Source organism: Danio rerio, chromosome 7, assembly GCF_049306965.1.
Source record: "Danio rerio strain Tuebingen ecotype United States chromosome 7, GRCz12tu, whole genome shotgun sequence".
Classification (NCBI taxonomy): domain Eukaryota; kingdom Metazoa; phylum Chordata; class Actinopteri; order Cypriniformes; family Danionidae; genus Danio; species Danio rerio.
The window spans coordinates 31,770,191-31,796,917 of NC_133182.1; the positions used below are offsets into that span (position 1 = coordinate 31,770,191).

Sequence of the window (26,727 nt, forward strand, 5' to 3'; positions counted from 1 at the left end):
GCTTTGAATATTTACTGTTAAAACCTTTGTCATCTATCATTTTAAGTCAAGTCACCTTTATTTCTATAGTTCTATACAGATTGTGGCAAAAATCAGGTTAAGTTCAACAAGTTCACTAAAAAAATAGTAATTAATACTGATGTTTTACTATAATATACTGTACAATTCACACTATTATAAACTATTGACTAAGATTTTTAGCTCAAACTATTTATTAGCTGCTTATCAATAGTTAGTAAGATGATACGTTAAACTGTAGAATATGATAATACTTATAAGTGCTCATAAACAGTTATTATCGTAATAATAGGCAGGTAATAAGCCAGTAGTAAATGGTGTGAATTGTTACTTAGCGGGTTACCCAAAATTGTTACCATTATTAATATTAAAGATTTTAATATCAGCATTATTATTTTCTTAGTTTGTTGTTTGTTTTTAATTGAATTTTATTGTATTTGTTTTTATCGTAAACTTTAGTGGAACTTTTCTTTTGACAGTCTTCTCATTTGCCAAGTTTTAAAAATCATTCTTTCATGAAACGATTAATGCTTTAAAAAATAAATAATAATAATAATAATAATAATAATAATAATAATAATAATAATATATATATATATATATATATATATATATATATATATATATATATATATATATATATATATATATATATATATATATATATATATATATATATATATATATATATATATATATATATATAAACATAAACAACTTAAACTCACAGACTGGTTGCTCTGAAACACTGAAAACAGTGTTACCAAAATTAACCACAGTGCTATGAATTAAACTGCATCAATTTTTTGGTGTTTTCAGTAAGTCTTTTTTTATAAGCTAGATCTTCATTCTGACGGCTAATTGCATGAATTTAAAACATTAAGCATGGCTTTAATCAACCCAAATTTACCTAAACAAAACCTGTCTAATATATGGATATTTTTGACTACTTGACATTATCGTTGTCCATTTTTATAAATATTGTTGTACTTTTTTACAAATAGATTGGGGGGAAGGAAAGAAATAGCCCCAATGTAAAACAATGGTCCCAATTTATTTCCTGTTCAACGTTTTTAATTTTTATAGCTTTCGAGAATCCAAAAAGAGCCCCATATTAATAAATGACGTTATGATAGCTGTTTTAAAATTAAATTATGATTGAATTGCCTCTTCTTCAGTTTTGAAATAGTTTGATAACAAGTAGGAAATGTTCATGGGCCAATAACATGACCACATTGATCTGGTCTATTGGGGCTGACTAAAGCTATATTATTTTAAATAAAAAACAATATTTGATTTAAAAGGCTATGAAAATTGGACAAAAGACATAAAATAAATAGAAAAAAAGACAAAAAAATTGAACAATAAATTCAAATACTTTTAGAATCGAGCTGAATTAAGATATCTAAATCAATATCCAGCTGTAATTTACATAATTAAAATGTAGTATTTGTGAAAATCTATATTGTGATGTCAAGGTTTTAGATCGTAAAAGGATTTTAAAATATGATTTACATACATTTGACAAGTGCTCAATTAATCCCCAGTGATAATCATAATAGGAAAGAAAAATATATATATAAATATAAACAAAAACACACCCAAACACTCTTATCTGAATGATATCCATATCAGCATCCTGTCTGAGGATGAAATTACAGCAAGTTGCCCACACGTACAGCGACTCTGGTTGGCACTGCCAGCTATTGGCTGAGAACGAAGCACTGCACGAGGTGGACAAAGGTGGAGCTGTGTATGAACATGCGTTTGTGCCAGCTGGATGTGTGACATATGCACTGCACAAGCACTAATGAAGGCTGGGAGGACAGGGACAGATGGTCTGATTGATAGCCCAGTGCAACAAACCATTTACATTCAGATGGCAAACATGTCTGTGTGGGTGCATTACTATGTGTGTGTGTCAGCCTACAGTGCCAGCTTTAATGCAGCAGCATGAGAGGGAGCGGACGAGAGAAAGAAAATGAAACCTTGAACACAGAAACAACATACATGTGGCATTGCCATTTTAGAGTGATGTAAAATGATAGAAGACAAACTACTACATGGAACTTTACAGAATTGATAGTTTCTTGCTCACTGTGTTACTGTAGAACTGTTCTTATAAATATTCCAGTATTTTATAGATGTCTTTGACATATTGGTTTAGGGATGTGTGTGGGCTTTAGCCATCTTTTGAGACAAATTTGTTTTAGTTTTTTCTATTACAAACTCTCATTGTCTTTTTTAACCCTTAATAGCCCTGACGCTATAACCAATAACAAATAATTATTATTCATAATTCCTTACATTTATATAGCACATTTCTAGACACTCAAAGTGCTTTACACATTTTTGGAGGAAATTACCTCATCGGCAGCCATCATGCGAAAAACTGCACACCACACACCGGCTGATTGGTGGAGAAGAGACCGAGTGATAAAGCCAATTATGATATGGGGATGGTGAGGAGGCCATGATGGACAGAGGCCAATGGACAAATTTGACCATGATGCTGGAGTTTTTGAAGGACATCCTGGGAATTTTAACGATCACAGACAGTCGGGACCACGGTTTAACGTCTCATCCGAAAGACAGCAGTATAGAGTCCCCATCAATATATTGGGGCAATAGGACCCACACAGACCACAGGTTGACACCCCCTGCTGGTCTCACTAACACCACTTCTGGCAGAAATCTAGATTTCTCATGTGGTCTCCCATCCAGGTACTGACTGGGAGGTACAACTTCAGTGGGCGACTATATGTGAGAGTTGCAAAGAGCTAGCTGCCGGCTAATTTATATTTATAATATAGGGCGCTTTATAGGGCACTTAATAAAATTCTTATCTGAAAAAGCCTGGAGTCTTACTTGAGCTTATTACAATACTTTTGAACTTTTATGACCTTCAAATAAATAAATAAATGATGTTGTAATTAATGTGAATGAAGTTACCATATATGGTTCCTTACCACGATGGAGGGTTAAAGGCTGCACTGCAAAAAAAAACTGCTGTGGGATTTACAGTAATGCTGGCAATTTTGGTTACCAGTAATACTGTAGAATTTATGAGTGCACTGTAAATAACAACTACAATTGTGCTGTAGTTTTACTAAAGAAAAGTTATTTTTATATCTCCACTCTAACAAATTGTTGTAAAATTTACAGCATTACTGGCAATTTACAGTAACTGGCAAAATTTACAAGAGCACAATAAATTAATAATTAAATTAAAACTGTTCTGTAAAACAACAGCACAGTTGAAATTGTTAATTTACATTGCAGTAATACTGAAAATTTTACAGCATCATATTACAGTGTGGATATAAAAAGAAATTATAAATATAGTTCAATACATAAGTGTGCAAAAACTATTATTGGTTTTAAAAAAAATCCTTACCATATTTTTTCTTTTTTTTACTTTCTTTGAAACAATAACTTTAAAGGTGTGAAATAATGAATGCAGTTTTTTTGAAAAACAAAAATTACCAAACAGGAACAAATTGCAAAATAGGCGTGCTCTTTGGTTATTTTTTAAATTAGAAGTCAAATATTTCAGTCTCCTAAGCATGCACTTTTCTACAAACATACCATTACATTACCCTCAATGCTTCAACCTTTGGCATGGAGTGCAAGTCCATATTTGTAGGACCTAGTCACATATTTTGTCATATTTGTACTTTTTGTTAATGAATCATTAGATGCGAACGAACATAACCCCTATTTTTGAAAAAAAAAAAAAAATCTATTATTTCCTTTTTCCCATAAATTAAATGTGTCTTTTGAATTCAACTATTTTTTTAAGTCTATCATGGCTAAAAAATGACAGCAAAACCATCAACTGAACCATTAATGCCAATAAAGAACTTTAATCTCAATAGAGAGTGGGGGTGATTATTTAAAAAGATCCCAGTAAAGAACATGAATGCTTTTGATCTTTTGTGAAGTAATAAATTAAATAAAAACAAATAAAAAAAAACTTGCAACCCCAAAAGCATATCATGTTGGCTTTATAAATGTCAGCTTAAAACCTGTTGAATAACAATTACAAAGTTAATAAAGACACTAAATACCCTATCGTCTAGTATTTTTTACTATTTATTAGTATTTATAGACTGTTTATGAATGTTTCCAAGTACTGGGTTGCAGCTGGAAGGGCATCCGCTGTGTAAAAATATGCTTGTTAAAATGGTGGTTCATTCCGCTGTGGTGACCCCTGATGAATAAAGGGACTAAGCCAAAGGAACATGAATGAATGAATGAATGATATCATATTCAAATGATATTTTGGACTGCACAGACTTTCATTAAAAAGAACTGCAACAGGTGAAACTCTAATGCAGAACTTCTTTAGTACTGTAGAAATCATACAGCTCAGACCTAAATCCAAAAGGCAATCAGCATCCGAGTATCATGCTGGTGAAATTTCTGCACTATACGGCATGGAAGAATAAATGGCACTTGCAGTGTATGGGAACTGAGTGGGAGGACTTTGAGCTCTCCATCTTTAAGGATTTGACAAGAGAGAGTGCAATGATGAGGAAACTATTTACTGCAGCATGAAAGTTACCATGGGATTGCAAGGTCGACACAACATGGCTCATACAACTTTACTGTAGTTTTCTCAGTAAGAGAGGGAAATAACTGAGTTTCATAAGATAGTTACCTGCAAAGAGGAGATGAATCAGTAAACGCTTTGAGTCAGTAAACATGTTGAACACAAGCATCAAGTCCTCATGAAATCAGAATTAACAATACTTTATCAGCGCACATATATTTGAGGTAGTCAATTAATTCTTGTGGTTAATACACTAGACAAAAAAATTAATTCAACTTTGAAAATATTTTTAACTGATTAATTTGATTTAACTTCTGAAATGGCCTTAACTTCTGTAATGAAGTAAGTTTGAAGACTCGGGCACAGTATTCTTGAAGTTGAAGTTTTTGAGGCTTATTTCAGTATAATGATTTAGTTCCAACTGAAACTGAATATTGAGTAGGGGACAGGGCTTTCCATTTGCGCATCATGCCCTCATAGCAAACTAACGGTAAAGACTGTGGTTAAGAATATTGTGGCTTAAGCTGATAAACCGGTATTAACAAAAGCTTATGGTCAGTCTTTGATCAAAAATTACCTAAACCAAGTTAAAAAAAAAAGGTTTGAGACCCGGCTGGGTCAGTTGGCAGTTCAATCCACTGTGGTGACCGCTGATTAATAAAGGAACTAAGCCAAAAACAAAATGAATGAAATAATGAAAATAATAATAATACTAAATAAAAACTTTCACAGATTGTGCGCTAATAAAATAAATGTACATTTAGATTTTACAAAGACTTTAACTACGTGTTAGCAATAAAATAAAACCCTGCCTTGTATTCAATATTCAGCTGCACTTGGAAATATTATTAGAAATAAATACTGAAGTAAAGTCTGTAGGCATTATCAAGGATGAGCTTTAAAATTTAATGTGGAGAATGAATTAACTGATTTCAAAGTTTAAAAAAAAAACAATACATCTATCATCTTAGAGGACAGTAAATTTCACCACTAGAAAATTCACCACTTTAAGTTACAAAATGTGACAAAAATCAACAATAAATGTAAAAAAAAAAAAAAAAAAAGCCTCCCCAGTGCACGATAGAGGGTGTCAAAACAGGACTCTATGGCTGCATCTAAAACTGAAATCGCATAAACTTATAATACATACAAAAGTCAGTGGTCCTCAAACTTTTTTCATCAAGTACCTCCTCAGAAAAAAAAATTGTCTCTCTAAGAACCATCATAATGAGCAGTATTGAAATACAGTAGCGTAGTAAGCCCAGTAAAGCAGCTAGAGTTCTGCACAATTATTCAGCCACTTTAAACATAAATAGTCTGAACGTTAACACTGTGCATACATGTAAAAAAAATAAAAATAAAATGTCAACATTTAAATTAAAATGTGTGAAAGGTAAAATGAAAAGTGCTGTACTTAAATGTAAAGTATTAACATAAAGTAGCCAATTCATTAACACCTGAAAATGTTGCCTGGACGGACCTCAGAAATATAGGCTATATGTCATATAATGAATATTATTATGTGTCATAATTATATATAAATCATTTTTGATAAATTTTGAAATATATGTAGCATGTACATATTACATATTTGATTCCTCCACGTACTATACCACTAAAAGGATGCCTGCATACCACAGTTTGAGAACCACTGCTATAAGTAAAGAAATTGCATATACTTTTACATATATAGTACGTTAAAAACCATATGCAAGCTGTGTAGTATGTCCGAGTTCATTATTTTCAAAAAAACATATGGAAGTTCCCCATGACCGATTACTTCCAATGAGATTCTGGCCGTGTCTGAAAGTATCTACTACTCAGTAGATACTGAATTTAAATTTAAACATACCGCCGTTAGAAAAGTATGTTTTATACAGCATGAATGTGAGAAGTCAGAATGGAATTCGGATGTACTGCATCCGCCATTTTGTCATGATGACCTACCCTTGTGAGTTGCGTCGCTTCACTCCCATTCATGAATTCTCTCGCGGGGCATCATAAAATAGCATGGGATGCCCATTTCAGTATCTTGCTGGAAGTAGCAGGTCATTTGGGTACTTCTCGCATACTGATTTTCGAATTCTATGTATTCAGACATGCTACTCAGCTGGCATACTCTTTTTAGCGTACTATATATTATGCAGTTTTGGATGCAGCCCCTGAAGTTCTACGCTATCCCATGATTCCACACAAGTGAATGAATGAATGAATGGGAGGGAAGCGACGCAACTGATGGGGGTAGGTAATGTGATAATGACAAATGGCAGATGCACAATGTCCAGGTTCCATTCATACTGTACTACTCACATTCATACAGTATAGAATGTACTTTTCTAATGGTCGTGTAGTAAATTCAAATGTAGTACCTACTCGAGGATCTATTTAATGTGCTGTATTTTGTCAGGGTGTTCACACTTGAAAGGTTGGGATAGATTAAGTGAAGTTTATTCATAAACTAATTTCGAGAGGAGCACGTGATTATGATTGAACACGGCTGGTCCTGCATTAGCATGCTTGATCCACCAATCAGGCCATTCCTAACCACTATAAAGAGCCAGGGTTTTCTCACTACAGTCATCTTCGATTTGAAGAATCCCCCCTTCCACCCCTACCTTTTCACCTTTCCCTCCATAGGGCAGCACGGTGGCTCAGTGACTAGCACTGTCGCCTCACAGCAAGAACGTCACCGGTTCTAGTTCCTTAACAGGCCGGTGGTCGTTTCTGTGTGTAGTTTGCATGTTCTTCCCGTGCTTGCGTGGGTTTTCCCCGGGTTCTCCGGTTTCCTCCCACATTCCAAAAACATGTACAACAAGTTAATCGTTAAATCTAAATTTTAATACAGGTAATCTAATAATGCAGCATATCTTTTAATAGCCTTCAATCTTAATCTTTAGCTATTATAAAAAGGGGAGTTGTCGAGATCTACCTGAGCTCGAGGCTCCCCTCTCTTCCTCCAAACGGGAGGGAGCCCAGGGCTCAAGAACCTTCGAGCTCAGGGCTCTCTCCCGGGACAGCATGCCAAACTTGCTTATAATCAATCATCAGCTAAGTGTGAACTCTTGAAATGAACATTGGTGAGATTGCTTTGTTAATGTGGTTAGTTTGAATTAGCACAAACAGTGTGCACCAAAAAGTAAACCTAATCTTCTGAAAAAGTGGTTTTTGATCCAACTGGTGTGTTTCGACTGAAATTTGAACGCAACATGTCAAAAACAATAACACCTTTCAAATGTGAGGAAAAGTGTGTGATAATTATATTATGTTACACCAATTATTTTTTTATTTGATTGTAGAAATACCATCATGTGTGCACACAATATTTTTTTGGATACTCTGTAAGTTCACAAAAATATAGATACTTTCTTGCATCTTTAGCCAGGAGTCCCCAGGACTTTATATTTTTCTTTTTTGGATAAGACCTGTCAAACAAGGAGCCATTTCTTTCCACCTGATATTTGCTGACTTATATTTCAAAGTGACTTACATGACACAATTGACAGTACGAAAAGCATGAAACACCTACACACAGTCTTGTGCCAAAGAAGAGGCATGTTTTTTTTTTTCCTTTCAACAATTTTGGCATGCAAGTTCAGTAAGGAGCAACTTAAAAAGTAGCATTAAGTATTCTAATAACAACAAAGCTCAGCATCCTATTTGCGCAGAGGCAAAGCACATCTTAACCCACGTGTGTTTGTGGCAGAAAATGAGCAAGCACTTATTTCAAGAGGCAAACATTGGTGGCTCTCGAAGGAAATGGCATTCTTGAAATGGACAATGGATGCAATCTAGGACAGTCTTTTCAGTTCTCAAGGAAGATGATGGACTGTTGGTGTTAGGAGAAAAAAGAAAAAGAGTACATTCTTTTCAAACTGTCACACAAGATCTTTTCAAGCCGCTGCATAAAGATATTTTTTAACTCAACACTGCGCCAAACTCAGTGATCAGCAAAAGTTTGGGGTGCTGAATGCCAGGGAGAAATGGATTGCTTATGCTAGCAGGAAAAAAAGAGAAAATGCTGATATGAAAAGGCAAAACATTTGGAAAAACAAAACAGTTAATTAGAAGGAAATACTACAATGTAATACAGAAAGAACATTTATAATTGTTTAGCAACTCGTTTAAAAACTATTATTTGCATAATGCACATTAAAATCAATTATTTTAAGCAAAATGTTTGATTAGCACTCACAGCAAGATCACTGTTTCGAGTCCCAGCTGGGTCAGTTGGCATTTCTGTGTGGAGTTTGCACATTCTCATCGTGTTCACATGGGTTTCCTCTGGGTGTTCTGGTCTATGTAATATGTATTCTGCATCTAATATGTATAGGCTATAATACATCTTTATATGTAATACAAATCTTTTTACATTTAATAAACGTATAACACTGTATTAATATTTTACTCCAGCGATTGAATAGTATTTATTTGTTTAATCAAATAATAGTTAGGCTTTTAACTAATTATTTTATTCACATAATTTGAGTATCAAAACTGCACAGACGTTAAAATGATCTTGACAATATAACAATGAAATAATGACTGGGAAAATGGGAAACCCTAAAATGTTCACAGTCTAACGACTGGCAGTCGTAGCATGAACGGTCTTGATCACCAGATTTGTGAAATACAGTAGGTTGCGGTAATGCTCCTGAAGAGAGTCATTGTTAAACAAAAAAAATGATCATATATAGTTATCTACATTGTAAGTCCTGGATTTGTGGGTCTGCAGCTGGATATGTCTTGCATAAGTTGGCGGTTCATTCCGCTGTGGCAACCCCTGATGAATAAAGGGACTAAGCCGAAGGAAAATTAATGAATGAACGAATTTTTCCCCATACTGTACATTATCATATCGTGATGCCTATATTCTCTTGATGAATGTAAAACAATTCATTTAATTTTAGGTTTTTCTTTAGACAAAATTGTATGCATTTTAACATCATTTTATTCTTTAAAACATAATTAGTTGACTTAAAAAAGGGACGTAAACCTATTGCTTTTAAAGGGATTAGTTGACTTTCCTTAGTCAACTTGTTGCTTTTAGGGCACTTTTTAAAAATGTATAATTGTACTAAAATGTACTTATTGTGTGGTTTTTGTGAAAAATGTTTTATATGCATTTAGATAAAATTCAAAATGCTAATGTTGATCATATCATGATAATAATGATGTACCAACATACAACTCTAATTTAAAATTGTTCTGTATAAGAAGTTATCTGATACAAATAAGAGGCTGCATTGTTTTGTTCCTCAATCAATTTACTTAATTTAAAATGAATGCCGATGGGAATGAAGCAGGAGGAATTCAAAGCGGTCGGTGACAATAAAGTGACAGATGTGTCATTTAGTTGTAATGTGACAATAAATAAACCAGTAAATAGAAAAATGTGCAAGCAACAATGCACTAACACAATAATTGCAGGCTATTAGCAGTGACAGAAACGTGACTGCAAGACCACAGGGTCAAAAAAAAAAAGATTTTAGGAGGGTGATTATTTTAAGAGATCTTCCCATTGTCACTGATAAGGTCTGATTTGCGGTGGCCTTGTTGATTTGTCTGGCTAGTAAGCAAGAACAGAGTACCGAGGGGTCTGGTAGGAATGAGCAGATGTGTGTTTTGACATGGCGCTCAAAGCACTTAATGATAACTGAGGTCAGTGCTCTTGACGCATGAGAAGAATCGACAAACTAGAGGAGCTACAATGAAGATGGCAGTCAACACATCTAATACAACCCTGCATCCTTCTGCTATTAAAGGGGTAGGTTGCTCACAAATAAAATGTACTCTCAATTTACTTTTCCTCAAGTGGTTAAAACCCTTTTACATAAAATAAGATATTTTGAAGAATGTTGTAAACCGATAAACACTGACATACAGTATATAATAGGAAAAAACAACTAATTTTAAAGTCAATGGTTAAAAGTAGTCAGCAATCATCTAAAAAAACTTATTTTGTGTTCAGTTAGTAGAAAGAAACTCAAATAGGTGTGTGATAAGTAATGAAAGACAGAATTTTCATTTTTGAGTGAACTATTCCTTTAACATTTCATTTCATGAGCGGTGAGTTGAGAATGGTAATACTAAGCCAGTGATGGGTAAATTTTCCGACACTAAAAAAAAACACTCCTGAACAATCAAATCTGACGGGGAGTTCTAAACGAGATATATTGCTTCCCAAAGAGAACTTCGAAGTAAAAAAATCATGACCGCCATATTGAAGTGTCATTCCAAAGCAGAGTGATCAAATCTAGCCCCTTAGAAGAGCCCTTTGAGCTCAAAACTGATGGGCATTTCGAGAAATTATCCTTTGGAGCAGGTGTAAGCCACCGGTCCTACACCACCCAACTTGCTCCAATCTGGGATCGAACTGCTGACTCTTTTGGATAGGAGTCGGTTGCTCTAAGAAGGAGGCTAAAGACCATGGCATCTAGCAACTGTCACTAGAGCAACTTTTCGGGTTCAGAGGAGTGAGGAGTGCACAGCACTTCACTAGATGGCCTTTGTTACACAGGGAAGTTGTTTGCTGTCACACACTGCACTCAATTTGGAATGCCTCATCCGTATGCTCTAATCCGTTCAGAGGGACCATCCAAAGGGATTAGGGCATAGGGATGAGCCCTTCAGAGAGGAGTCAACCCAGTGTCTTCAAGATCACTAAAAGCTTTAGGCAGGTGTGTTTGATTAAGGGTGGAGCTAAACTCTGCAGGACACTGGCCCTCCAGAACAGAGTTTGCCCATCCCTGTACTAGGCAGAAACAGTAATGCATGTATATGCTCCTTGTGTCTGCTTTTGTTTGGATTTTATTAAGACCTGATGCTCTCATTTCACCACAGTGTACATCATGCAACACACATGTACTACTGAAGGAACAAGCCTATGTTAAGCAGCTTACCACTGAGTGAAAAAACAAGCGAATGAAAAGGGTCACTTAAAAAAAATAAAAAAATAAAATTTGTATTTTTTTTATTACACCATACATCCAAGCCGGGCTCGTTATGGATGCGTAGCCCTGTATACCATGATCATCCATCCAAGAAGGTATGTTTTTTAGCAGTTTTTGTTGTCATGAATGCACCAGAGCGGCTGTGTACGCTTTTTGTAATCTCAAGTGACTTTTGCGAATGCCAATCATGCCTGCTGTTCTCGTGTAAATCCACCAGAGGCTAATGTCGACAGACTGACAGGCAGACAGACCGATCAAATACCCCACCCACCCCTTCTCTAAACCCAACCAATAGTGTTTTCAAAAGCACTGCTTGACCAGATCATCCCCTTCCCTAAGCAAACATTTTACAACATTTTCAGAGCTTACAACATTCTTACCCTAATATTTAATTGTTTATTTTATTTTTTGTCTTTTGTTTTAGTTTGACCTGCATTCTGGAACCATTCTTCACCGGGCTCAAACCCTGTTATCGCAGTCAATTCCACTCTGCATCTCAAGTCTGCCAATGTATATGACAAGCTACTGTGCATACTAGAAAAAGCGGAAAAGCCATCCACACAGAGCTAAGCTGGTAGTGCGGAAAAAAATAGAAGCCACCGCCCCGTAGCAAAACACAGCCATATGTAGCTCTGGCTATATAATTTGCGCTCTCCAGAAATATATACAGGGGTATGTTTTCACAATGAACGTTTAATCAACTGGGTGTTTACACTGTTTAAACTCAGTTCGATGGATGCATTTTGGCTTCTTGTAATTGCATTGAATTGGACAAGTCCATAGCATATCAGACTGACCGCATTTCTGTCCACTTTGTGATTAGATTGACAAAAATACTGTAACAGCATTCGCATTTACTACTAAAACACCTCCTCCTGTAAATGCCCTCAGGACCTGTTGATGGACATTGTCATAGATATTACATCACAGATGCCACATTTAGGTGAGAAAGATTGTTTTACCTTTTTACATGCTCATTCACTAGTTATTGACATCATAAAACAACAAATTTATATATGGTATACAATTTAGTCAGAAATCTATGCAACGCTAGACTTTGTATTTATTCAATTGTGCAAAAACAATGTTAATTAAACATTTATTTTGTGATTTAATGGTAGTAGGTGGTGGTAGTAGTAGTATGGTTGTTTAGTTTTTAAATTCCATTACAGGACATTGATTTCTGCTCCATTAACTGTTTTGGTCTTTTGAAAAAAATATCACTCTTTATATATACTCTTAATGCTAAATTAATATATTGCTGTCAATGGAAAAAGCAATGTTTGGCTCTACATCTTAGTATTCCTATAAGCTGTGATGGATAATAAAAACCATGAATGGGGCAAATTGGAATCCAAAGTTTACATCAGCTATAGTAGCCACTAGCCATTCACCACTACAGATGTTTACGCATCTAGAATGACAACTATAACCATTAATAGTTCAGACAACATCTTTGATTTATCTGAATGTAGCTTGTGTCTTTATTGACTTCTCTACTAGCAGATGTGGTCAATCAGCAGATCTAAGTCCATGCTGAGCTCCAGGATTTAACATTCTGATCTCTTCTCCAAACATGGACTGTGATGTCCAGGTTACAAGCAAACTGAAGGAAATCCTTGCATGAATATTACAGAAGAGCTTACAGTATGCTCTAAAAAGATGGGTGCACAATTACAAGACTCCAAGCAAATCCCGCACCGTTCGAGATGAAGACGATGATAAGGACTTTTAATTCGAGTCCTGATGAGAGCAACGAGCTGATGCTATTCATGAGGTCACGGCTTCCCAAGATGACAGCCAATTCTCACAGCCTAACAGTGTGTTAAATAGGGCTTCAAGAGCGGTTGCGCAAGAGTGCCATTCCATTCAGTGGACCGCGCTGAAACAGGATCACTAATGAAGGTTTCAAGCATTAAATCCTTTTGCGCAAAAATTTCAATGTGTGAAAAAAAGTGAAACCCTTTTTTTTTCTTTTCTTTCTGGCATCCACGGCCAAAACAAAGTTCCCTTGGAATGGGCACGTTATATCCTCTGACCATGAGTGGAGAAATGACTCACTCGATAGACTCCACACATCCTGCAGCTGTGCCACTGCCATGTGAACTACTGCAACTGGAACCAAAATGCAAAACAGGATGATGTTCATATGTGCCTCTTATACGCATGAACTGTAGTCGTGTTTTGGGAGGAAGAGTAGGTGTAAATGAATGCTTCTGCAATGAGAATGCATTGAATTAAACGTTTTTATTGTTACAAAAAGACTTGTACTTCAAACAAATGCTGTCAAGTTATATTAAGCTTTCTATTCATCAAAGAAAATATGATGAGAATAATGTTTCTTGAGCATTAGCAAATCAAAGGGTCATGAAACCCTTCTCTTTCGGTTCAAGTCTACCTTAGAATTTTTTCATGATGGCCGTGGAGCGAGGGGGAAAAAGAAGGGGGCAAACAACTGTCAGTTAGCTCACAAAGTGTGACACAAACCATGAGGAGACGTGATTTTATAGTTTACAAAGTTAAAATGCAGAAAAATAAACAGTAAGTTATTTAATACTCTGCTACATTTGTTATTGGTAATATCATATACACATAACCACAATTTCTTATATCATCATAAAGATAAAGATAATCGTGTTTATTTAAACACTATAAATGAGGAGGACTTCTCTTCTCCTCAATTCCAGAGTCTGAATGCAGACACAGTGGTTAGCAGTGCAGTAGCTCTCTTTCCCTGTCTTTTTCAACATTAGCCCTGCCGAGAATCTGGAGGACTTTAAACAAAAAGGCTGATATAAATTTCATTTTGCTATCAGGTCATTTATATTATAAATACCAGTTAATGTACATTGTAATAAACGTCATAATATATAACTACGCTATAAAAAATGCAGGGTTCTACAACTCATCCATGCCTTTGAATGCAAATCGAGTAAGTCAACTTATCAAATTTGAGTGGATTAAACATAAATTAAAATGTACTCCAAATATTCTCAAGAATTGTGTTGTTTCAGCTCTTTTTAAATAGGTAGTTTGAACTCGAGGCTTTTTTGAGTGCATTTACTGTGTTTTGAATCAAATCAAACAAGGCTTGATGAGCATAAGAGACTTTTTATTATTATTAAGTACTTATTTAGTACTCTTTATTAAACAAGTATTAATCAAACTGATCATGATCACAGTATTCAAAGTGACAGCGAAGTTATAAAAAGTTATTTCAAATAAATTATTTATCTAAAAAATAAATAAATAAAAACGGTTGGAAATGCTTCGAGCATCGAATCAATGTCACAGGATCCAGAAATCCTTTAGTCCAACTAAGACCGCATGGGTGATAAAAATCAGTTGTCACCAAAAGAATACATTACAATTTAAAATGTATGAAAAAGCTTACAGTGTTTGTAATAATTGTAACACGACATACTTGCATTTACTATATTTCTGATTAAAAAATGCAACCTTGGTGAGTTTAAGTGCCTTTCATAAACATTCAAATAAATATTTTGATAAAAATGAATAGTAATTCTTACCAAGTAAGCATGAAAGCCAGACTAGAGATAAAAAGATAATGAAGACTGGGAAAAAATCATTTTGCCATGCATTTTAAATAAATACATAAAACAAGTGTATGTTCATTCAAAGAGAAACAATTATTTAAAGCAATAATATTACTACATCTATTAAATAATATACTACATCTATTATACTACATATACAATTTACTATCTATTATATTTTAATCAAATAACTGAAGTTAGAGTTTCATAAAGATTTAATTAGTCTTACTGATACCAAACTTTAAAATAAAACTAAAACTGCTTTTGTCCAACTAAAAAAAAAAAAACTGCAACTGCAAGTGCAAGTAAATGCCCTCAGTGTGTCTGAAGAACTACATGGAAAAGTGGGTTGAGTGGCGGAAGCATTTCCATTGTCACAGGTGCTATCTGTATGATAAGAGGTAGCAGTCACGGCAGTTGCGGAAGCTTCAGCACCACCTCTTTATCTGGAAACCACAGACACACACACAAAAGTCCTAACATGATATGTATTGATGTTATCTGTCTCCTTGTATAAAATTCTCTGAATTCTGCTTAGAGAAACTCGGTGCAGATAGATCAAAAGCACTGAGAAGAGCATTAGACAGGTACAACTAAAGCAATATTACGAGATTTATTAGAACTAAAAGAAAAAGAATCTGACAACTGAGTTTTCTGAGAAGTATAAGCTCAAGAGATTTTGCAACAGAAGCTGGAATTTATCAGAAAAAGCACAGGAATTCATGCATTTGGCAGATGTTGTCTAAATGTTTGAATTATCACGACATGCATTTCTTATAGGTATCGAACCCTTGACCTTGATGTTGCTAGCAGCAAAACACACTACAAAAAATATGTGAAGTACCTTTTTTGAATGCATTTGTACACTAGTCACATTAAAACACAGGAATGTCCTGAAGCTTAAATATAAAAAAAATAACAAATTACCGACTTTTTGGAGATCGTGCTACACTTTTCTAAGGCATTTCATCAATTACTGTTAATCATCTGTACCCAAGATCACTGCTAAAGTTGGTTACTCTCAAAGCTTAAACAAACAGTAACTCAAAAAAATGATAGAGATGAGCAGACTAACAGAACCAGCTGATTTTTAGTTTGGTTTCATTTAATTAGCACACAAACTGCATTTTTAACAATTATATATCAGAAAGTAGGTAATGCAAGAGTAAACATGAGTCAAAGATACTGTACTGACACAGGTGACACACAGGAATGGCCGAAAAATCTGTATTTACTTAAACATTTTACTTAAACATACTATACTAACCCAAGTTCAGTTCAAACCTGTGCCATTTGTGATGTTTTTAACGTTCATTTAAAAAAAAATGTGTAAAACTTTAATGTTTGTTTGGGCAGTTTTCATTATACTATAGCAAATATTCAAGCTATTGTTCGGAGATTTATGTTTTAAAATGGGGGAGGGTTGAGGAAATCACCAATGTAAGACAAGAAAAAAAAATCTGAACTTAATATCCTATACATGGGCTTAATCCACCATAGCTGAGCATCCTTTATTTGTATAAATTGGCTGTAATTTGAAAACCTACAAGCAGAAAGTGTTTAATAGACATCTAAATATAGGTGTCTGGCTAAAACGAGACTAAATTTGGCCTGTCTGTGAAAGTAAAAAGCAGACTAGTCATCAAATACACAGGAATGGATGACTACACATGAAGTCTGTCTATTTGATGACTAACCTAGACTTTTGTTATGCAGCTGTTTTGTTTACAGCAATAACCATGGAATCATTGTTATTCCTGCTTTTAAGCATTACCTACTCTTTTAATTTCATGGAGTTATGTTTATGTAACCTAATTCCACTGTCCAAACTAAATTAATTACTTAAATCACTACCTGGCCAATGTGAGGGATCTTTGTGTGAAAATATAGATTAATACATTTTTACTCACGGATGTAGAAGAGTAATGATAATTTACCATCATATAAATGCAAACTAACATTTTAAAACCAGAAAAATGTTAATTTTGAACCCATTGTTTAAACGGGTACTATTATTATCTTTTTTACCAAATATAATACACTATTATTATAATATATGATTTGAATGAGGATAGGGCAACCTCAAAATCAACATTTGCACTTGCTACTGCCAAGTTTGCAACAATCTGATGCTTGTTCACCTGCACTGCCTTTTAAAAAAGTTTCTGTCATGATGAGAATGAGGTCAGGGACATGAGCGCTGATGAGCGTCACCTGTGTGGGCCCCCTGTCTTGAGTCCCACGGGAGGAGTGGAAGTGTAAAAGGAGGAAGACAAGAGAGGACCAGGCCTGGAGATTGTAACGAGAGTAACTGCAATCGCCCATTAGTTTTATGCCTATTTTTAAGGATGCTCCGATCGATTGGCCAGAGATCGGTATCGGCCGATAATTACATCTGGCCGATATTAAAAACCGTTCGCAAGTGTTTGTTTGTAAGTTTACAAGCAGAGGAAGATGCTTGTGCACACCTGGGTTATACAGATAGCAGCACTACAACATGTGAGGAGGTAAATGATGCGTGGTCTGCGCACGCATCACAGCAGCTAAAATATATACAAATGTGGTACGACCTCTGTTTATACAGTTTATCCGAATGGCTCGTGAGAGTGATGGTCTCTTTGTTGAAGCCATTGAATTTCCAGTGTTTTGAGCTGCTGTAACGTGAATGGAGCAATCAGCCTTATCTTGCGACCTTTTCCAACCGTATGACCTCTGCTGGAAGCTCCATGAGTCTCCCGCATATTATTTATTATTTTCTCTAAAGCTTCTTCTGTCCACTAAATGGTTATAGGAGGCATGTTTAGAGATTATATGCAGAAATATTAATGTATAGGATTATATGCAGCATGCTTAGTTTATTATCTTAGGTAAGGAGAGATCTTCGCTTTAATTTCGCACTTAGAGGGAAATTGTGCTTCATGCATAAAGCTGGAAGCATTAGAATCGGTACTCGGTATTGTCCAATCACCATGACAAGAAATTGGTACTCTGTATCAGCTGCAAAAATCCTGATCAGAGCATCCCTACTTATTTTTATTATTGAAGTATTTGAATGTCACCTGATTCCCACCTCATCCAACTCGATGGCCAAAGAGCTAATAAACATCATACAGTTTCAAAATTATTAACATTTCAACTCTCGTTTTTCTAAAGAGAAAGTAAAAAGCATCTCCAAAAAAAAAATAAATAAATAAACTGCACCGGCTGGGTAAAGACCACATTCATCCATGCATTACAATCAATACTAAAAACAAGAATTTCAATAGACCGGTTGAGGCATTTTTAGTAACCCTTTCACCTCTGTGGCTTAATTGGCATTTTATTTTGTCAAGGCAATCAATGCAAGCCTTTGAATACAAAAGTTTAAGAGGAAATTCAGGACAAACAAATGCACCGAGACAGACCTCCATTTGTGAGAAGAAACGTATAAAATCATGTACTGAAAGCCAAACACCTAGTGAACCGGCAAGGTTATAAACCTTTTATGAATCTGCTCTTGTTAATTATCTTCACAGCCTCTCTGTGTTTAGAGAATTTTATCACAGTCAGTATCTGACATGTTTAATACTTCTGCTTTGAAAGGGAGAAAAAAAAACACCCTTGTAAATGTGGGAGCCTGCGTCCACGATCTGAATCGTCCTTAGTGATAAATGGCTCCCCTTCCTAAGGCATGCCTCCTCTGCCCACTGCGAGCCCTCCTGTGTGGTCATGTGACCCAGTGGACAGCAGCACGGAATGGAAGGAATGCGATCGTATGACTGTTTACCCAACCAGCGTCATGAGGAATAGACCCCACTTTTACACACACTCGCTCACACATGCACGCTCCGATGCACACATTAACATGCTACTATACACAAGCGCATCTCGTCAAGCGTGTATTTATTTAAAACACAACAGAATGAGTTCAAATCAGCAATGTTTAATATGTGACCTCATAAAAAAACGTTTTAAAATTGAGATTCAACCGCACCTGATGTTTGAATAAATAAGCTTTTTACAGATGTATACTTTGTTAGGATACAATAATATTTAAATTGATCCAAACTAAGATCTTAGCAATGCATATTACCCAAACATTGACATTGAGTTTTAATATATATATATATATATATATATATATATATATATATATATATATATATATATATATATATATATATATATATATATATATATGTGTGTGTGTGTGTATGTATGTATGTATGTATGTATGTGTGTGTGTGTATATATATATATATATATATATATATATATATATATATATATATATATATATATATATATATATATACATACACACACACACACACACACACACACAGACACACATTTACAGTTGAAGTCAGAATTATAAGCCCCCCTTTTAATTTTGTATTCTTTATTCAATTTTTCCCGAATTGTGTTTAACAGAGCAAGGCAATTTTCAAAGTATGTTTGATAAAATTTTTTCTTCTGGAGAAAGTCTTATTTGTTTTATTTCGGCTAGAATAAAAGCAGTTTTTATTTTTTTTAAAACACCATTTAAGGACAAAATTGTTAGCCCCTTTAAGCAATTTTTTATTGTCTACATAACAAACCATCGTTATACAATAACTTGCCTAATTACCCTAACCTGCCTAGTTAACCTAATTAGCCTAGTTTTTGCCTTAACACACAAAAGAAAATTTACTAAATATCTCCATGAAACATGATCTTTCCTTAATATTTTAATGATTTTGAACATGAAAATAAAATCATTTGACCCATACAATGTGTTCCGTGCCACTGCTAAAATATACAACATATGTAACATAAGACTGGTTCAGGGTTACAAATTAACTTAGGCAGCATAATATTTTACCTAATGTTTATTTGACGTCGCACCAATGCTTTTCATTCATCTGTAAATACCCTCCTTTCACCAAACATTTTCTTTAATTCAGAGAAATAATGATTGCCCATTGAGATCCACTATCATTTACCGAACAGCAGTGATGATCTTAATCTCTCTCTCAAAAAAAAAATGGAGCTTACACAAAACCCAACGGTCATCTCAAGGATTCTCACATCCTTTTACCGGCAACGTTCACAGATGGGGAAAAACACAGTGAATCGCTAGCAATTATTTTCAAGGGTTTTGAAGCTGTTCTTTTCATTTAGGTTTTTGTGTAAACTTATGTAACCTGCATTACATTTCAGATGTTTCTTCAAAACCTGCATTACGCTTGCACCATTTTTTGTTTCCAGGATAAAAACTGGCTGATTTAAGAGAGCAGAGAAAGGTCTGCTGGGTTCACTGTGGTTGGTGTAAGTCTAAGTTTAAAGAGCTGCAGTGCATAAGCTGCAGAAACCCAAGTGGGAGCTGGTGAGCTGCTGAAAAAAGCGCTGTGGATGTGTTGATCACTGTGAGGAAAACATTTCTGGCTTTGCTTAACAGCAAGCTGTCTAACAGAAGCAGGGGAATTGGATCAAATGCGATTACGAACAGTAGACCATTAATAAAAGTTCAACTTTATGTTAAAAATATTCTCCAGGCTCTTGGCTAAGAGGTCTTTGGCAGAGCTTGAATGTTCTTGGCAGTTTGTATGTAAGCAAACAAGTCAATTATCAACTAATAGAGGAGGGAATGCAGTGATCCATTCAAGTTCGACTGCATACTGTGTCTTTGAAAAAAAAAAAGAAAAGAAAATCACAAACCTGCTTTGACATTTATACTGGCTGTCCCACTTGCTACTCTGAGGAATAGTGTAAGGAATGAGAATTCAGTCAATTTATTCACACTCATGTCTTTTCATATCAACATGGAGCTCTTTCTTTTGTGCAACAGAAAAAAATATATGTATCTCGAAGAATGTAGGCAACCAAACATTTTGGTGAACAATGATTTTCACTGGATTGTACAAAGAACTGATTACAAGAAGCCATATAGGTTTTGAACTGCACGGCAGTGAGTAAATAATGACAGAAATATTGATCATTTAAATAGGCAAAACTGATCCCGTCCGTTCTCCAAACGACCCATCTAGTTCCTGTTGTCCATCTTTTCCTCTCCCTTTGACCCATCTGAGGTTCTATCCCTGGACGAGCCACATGCTAAAAGATTTTGACAGCTGTTATCCAGGTCACAGTATCCCTGGAGTCCATGTGTACAAATGCTGAAGTCAAATAGCTATTGCAACACAGAACACAGAGAACTAAGTACTATCAGCTTCATATAGACACATAGATCGGTTTATAGATTGCCATTGCACTTGCTGAAGGTAATCAAACATATAGTACATGCATACCATTTTTCAACCAGAAAATAATTTAAATCAAATTCAAGACGCAATAAATAATGAATTAAATGCATCACAGAGATCATTCATAAGACCCGTCAATAGGGTCATCAATCTGCGGCAGACCTTTGTAAACACTGAAAGGAAGAAGGATAATGAATAACTTCCTTCTACAACCCACACTTCCTTCTCCTGAAAATGATTCACCTCACTACTTACCAGCAAAGCAAGCAATCCAAAACGCATACTTTTTTTGTCTTCATTTTTGGCAGTGAAATGGCTTCAAGCAAAGACAGAACTAAATATTTGTGCATATATAGTGTGTATGTGTGTGTGTTTATATGATTAAGATTAAAAATATCTATATATGGCAGAACATGAAAACAAAGATTGATATATACCATGTAAAACTCCAAATAATAAAGGAGACCAAACAAAACAAACTTCAGAACAGAAGGAAGGATTCAAGCAGAAAATAAATCATAACTGACAGGTCCTATTTGCTGTTATCAACCTGTCATTCACATGAGAACAAAGCAATTAGCAAACGACAAGGAACAAATCAATTCCTGATCAAGTTCCATCCAACATTTCGTTCTTTTTTATAGTTACTTTTTGTGCATTTTTTTCAGCTTTAATCTTATAGGCAAAGTAGAGACTGTACACAAGAAATTTTGGGAAGCCAACAGAGGAACAATCGGCAAAAGACCTCCAAAAGGAAATCAAACTGTAGTCGCCGTTAACACAGTAATACCAATTGTCTATGAACTTATAACCAGGCTATTGGTGGCTACCTAAATTCCATTCTTGCTTAAGTAGCTGGTTTAGTAGTGCTAGGGTTTCACAAGGCTGCGTCAGCTCATTCATTTATTTATTTTCTTCACAGCTTAGTCCCTTTATTAATCCAGGTTGCCACAGCGGAATGAACCGCCAACTTCCAACCCTTCCAGCTGAAACATACATACACACTTATTCACACGCATACACTACAGACAATTTAGCTTTACCCAATTCACCTGTCCCACATGTCTTTGGACTGTGGGGAAAAGCGGAGCACCCGGAAGAAACCCACACGAACGCTGGGAAAACATGCAAACTCCTCACAGAAATGCCAACTGACCCAGCCGAGGCTCGAACCATCAACCTTCTTGCTGTGAGGCGACAGCACTACATACTGTGCCACCGCGTTGCCTCTGTGTCAGCTCACTTCTTTTTTTTTTTTACTAATAAATGCTCAAGTAAGCTTTTACAGAATTTTATTTTTTTAATATTCCGTTGACACAGCCATAGGTTTACTTTATGAGCATGAGGACATTAGTATTAACTACCAGTCAGAAATTAGCCAGTTTGTGGATTGGTGTGATAAAAATACGCTAAAAATAAAAACTAAGAAAACAGAAGAGATGGTATTTGGCCCAAAGTATAAAGCTGACCATCGTCAAGTGTTTGTACATGACCATCCTTTTATTCCGTCAGAGACCTTAAGTATTAACATTGACTTCTTTTACATGGAAAACACACATATAGTGGGTTTGCTCTCGTGTACACAAAAGATTGTATTTTTTAATGGAGGTTACATATTTTTTGGAGTTAACAAGAAGCTTATAATGTCGTTTTATGAAGCTGTTCTTGAAAGCATTATCAGGTATGGTATCACAGTGTGGTTTGGCAACCTGTATGTACAGTGTAAATTTAAGTTGATGCATTTCTTAAAGACAGTATGGAAAGTTGTTGGGCACAATGAATATTTTAATCCTCAAGTTTTATATGAGAATTGTGTCCTTAGTCAGGTGGAAAGGATTCTGAATGATCCAACAATTTTTTTGTTTCTACATTATGAACTGCTTCCCTCTAGTAGGAGATATAGAGTCCCTAAGTGTGGGTTAAAGCGATATAAGAAATCCTTTATCTTATCTTAAACAGCTTATCTCAATTAGCATTATAATTATTATAACTAGTGTATTTTGTATTGTTTTATTGTTTATTTTTATGGAATGTCTGAAGCAATATGGCGGTGCTCATAACAAATTTCCTGTCAGGAACAATAAAGTTTACTACTACTATTACTACTCAAATACAGGCCGCAATGGGGACAAAAGGATGACTGCAATCTCATGCCAACGTTAAAGGCTGTTTTCACTAACACCAAGTATCCTTAAATCTTTTTTCCCACATTCATTTTCCACAGACTAAAAAAAACATTGCTTTTCTTCTCATTTATTAGATGAGATACAATATAGATATTTCCCTTGATAGTTAATATTTCATTCTTTCTGCATATTCCATTGCACATTAGAGCGTCATATAGCAGTAACTTAAAAAGCTATACCAAAAGTAAAGGCTGATTTATACTGACCCACAGCGCTAGCCTTGCACATAGTCGTGCATATACTTCTGCATGCTGTTTGTGTTGCTCTGCAATAACACTTCCAAACCGCTAGCTGGCAGTAGCTTTTTATGTTGCTCTGTGTCAAGTTTCTTCTTGAGTGTTTTTTTTTTTTCCTGAATGTTACCTTTATGTACAAGTAGCTAAAACTCGCTTATTTAGAGGTGGGAACTGGCAGACGCGTCCCCATCAGGCTCACGGCTTTTAACATTCGTCACAGTTACCAAGCCTACCAATCACAAAGCTTGCACTAAACATCGTTGCAACGTTTAGTTACATTTTTGAGAGATGAACGCAAGCGTCATTGTTAGCCATGGCAAGGGCTTTAAGTTTCTGAAGTATGTTGTTGACCACATTACTTAACAGTTTAATAGTACAAGGCATATTTTTTTCCATTCATTCATCCTTCTATCCATAATTAGATATTTTATAACAAAAGAGGTTTCCCAGTGATGGGTTGCAGCTGGAAGGGTATCCGCTGCATGAAAAAAAAACATATGCTGGATAAGTTGGCGGTTCACTCCGATGTGGCGACTCCAATTTTTTTTCAGACTAGGCCGAAAAGAAAATGAATGAATGAACGAATAACAAAAGAGATTCTTTGAACAATATCTTCAGCATTAAGTGTTCCTGTAGTGCTTTTTTGAGTGTTACTATAGTGCTAAAGTTTCTTTAGTGTGTGATGTTTAAGTCTGAAAAAAATCTCTAGTTACAATTCACAAAGTTCACTCCAAAATAAATTATATACCAGAAACCACTGTTACCCTCAATTGCCTAGATTTCAGTTTTGAGATTTCTTATAGCAGCACACGCATCACAATATCCAAAATTCCCCCCGAAAGTTTGGACAATCCAACCCTCAAGCATCAGCATCTTATGTTAACGGTACTGATGAGTTAATTTATTTGTGTGCACTGGACCAAGTATTTGACAGCTTATTGACACAAACAACATTGACTCAACATGCCATCAAAGAGCCAGTATTGTGTGCTTGATTCCTGCCTGTGTGCTAAGAAAACTGTTTATCAAGAGCTTAAACTGACTTTTAAAAAAGTTGTGTTTGCTACTGCTGGAGTAACTGAGGCATGAGCTGTAAAGGCTCCACCCTCTTCTGGAGAGAGGGTGGGAAGCAACAGCTCATTTGCATTTAAAGTGCCACAAACAAAAACGGTTTTGACTATAATCCAAAGGGAAGGCATTTACAGCATGGTATAACAAATAATCTGTGTCGTGTTTTGGGATAAAACTTTACAAACATATTCTTGGAACACATGAGTTATTTTACACCTCAAAACAAAAAAAGAATATCCCGTTAAGAATCGCCAGTGAGAGTGAGCATTAACGCCTGCACATTAATATAACTACAGTGACTTCAGGAGCATCTGCTTCACTCTACAGTGTGTGCAATTATTGAAAATCCCTTCATCCCTCTCAGGGGCATTAAACAATATTAAGACTTGTTAAAGAAAAGGGAAAATGAGGTCATGAAGGGATGCTTAATGGCGGTAATGGCAGAAGTGCTGCAGCAGTGCTAGAGAAAGATTACACAGCACATCCAGTGATGAAGCTGAAAATAAATGCGATGGAGCACAAAAAGAGTAACTCTTTCCTTTCTGCGAGACAGACCGTGTATCACTGATGTGGTGATGAAAACACTGCGAGCCCCCCAGGATGGAGCACAGCACTGCAGCAGGGATTCACGGGTAGGAGTAGCATGCCTGCGAGACCATGTGACAGACCCTGTAAAACATGCCCTCTGGCCTTAACGCTGCTTCCATCTCTTTTTTGGCGAATCTTTAAAAGCAGACAGCTGTACATGGATTTCTAGAAGAATGCTGGAATGTTAGACAACACGGCGGGAAGCTTTGCATGAGAAAGCAAAACATCAGTTTTAGTAGTAGTAGTAGAGGAGCAGCCTGCTAAGTGCATCACCCACCACTTTTCATCTGTTCACAAAGAGTTTGCATTTTTTTCAAATGAAATTACACATTTAAAAAATATCTGTAAAGCGTTTATAAATCGAGACAGAAAGAGATAGGGAGAGAAAGAAAGAGAGAAAATGCGCTTGATTTTAACGATCTAGGCGCAAAGTCTAAAGCGCATGGCGCAAAAGCATTATGAGCATGTCAGAATCCACTTTTGCTATTTTAAAGGACAGAAAAATACGCTCTGCGTCCTGGCGCATGGCCTAACAGGGTTGTGCTTATTTCCTTAATGAGTTATTTTGAGCATAATTTGCATTAAGCCAATCAGAGCATAGTTTTTGTATGTTTCACCAAGTTAAATTTAAAACTTTAAGACATTTTTAAGACCGTTATGAATTAAATTTTAGACTTATTCAGGGCTACATGCTAATAATTTTTTTCAAATATTCCAGTTAGAAAATATTTTCACATGACCTTAAAAATTATTACAAATTTATACATTTAATAATACAATAATAATTTTGTTTGAATATTTTTTTAATTAAAGTTAAAATCTATCCATTTACAATTCCTATATCCCATACCAAAATAGAACAAATCATACCTGTCATTTACTTCAGTCAACAATAATAATAATTTAATATAACAAAATATAGGTCACATAAGTATCCTCAGCACTAAATAAATGGAGTACATTTAAGCAGATGTTACTGCAAGAATAGTAATTAAATGCTATATTTAAATAAAAAGTTTAACGTTTTATTGGGATGGGTTGTTGTTAACACCTGTTATAAAAAGATTTAAGCCCTACAATACAACATTTCAGTAGATTTAAGACTTTTTAAGGCCTAAAATTTAGCTTTTGAGATTTAAGATATTTTAATACTTTAAGACCTTGCGGATACCCTGTCAGAGTCTCATCTCCCATTCCATTTAAAAGTCAATTGCATCATGCCATGGGGCATTTGCCATTTACATGGTGGACTTTGTAAGGGGAAAAGCTGCATGCTTTACTGGCAAGAAAACGGCTAAACAGAGCATCTGTTCGAAGATAAAGATCAAGCCTACTTCAACCG

The 26,727-nt window shown here is 35.3% G+C and overlaps 1 protein-coding gene across 2 annotated transcripts in view; it reads right to left on the reverse strand.

The window, feature by feature from the left end:
- igdcc4 (immunoglobulin superfamily, DCC subclass, member 4) overlaps positions 1-26,727 on the reverse strand; it is a 129,320-nt gene that overhangs the window by 93,096 nt on the left and 9,497 nt on the right. Inside the window, exon 1 of one of the 2 annotated variants that reach the window (XM_073908625.1) lies at positions 6,521-6,681. The exons of the other annotated variant lie outside the window; for it this stretch is intronic. The gene's annotated coding sequence lies outside the window, so the exon portion shown is untranslated. Of the gene's footprint in view, positions 1-6,520; positions 6,682-26,727 lie in introns of those variants that run through there. 2 annotated transcript variants of the gene reach the window in all.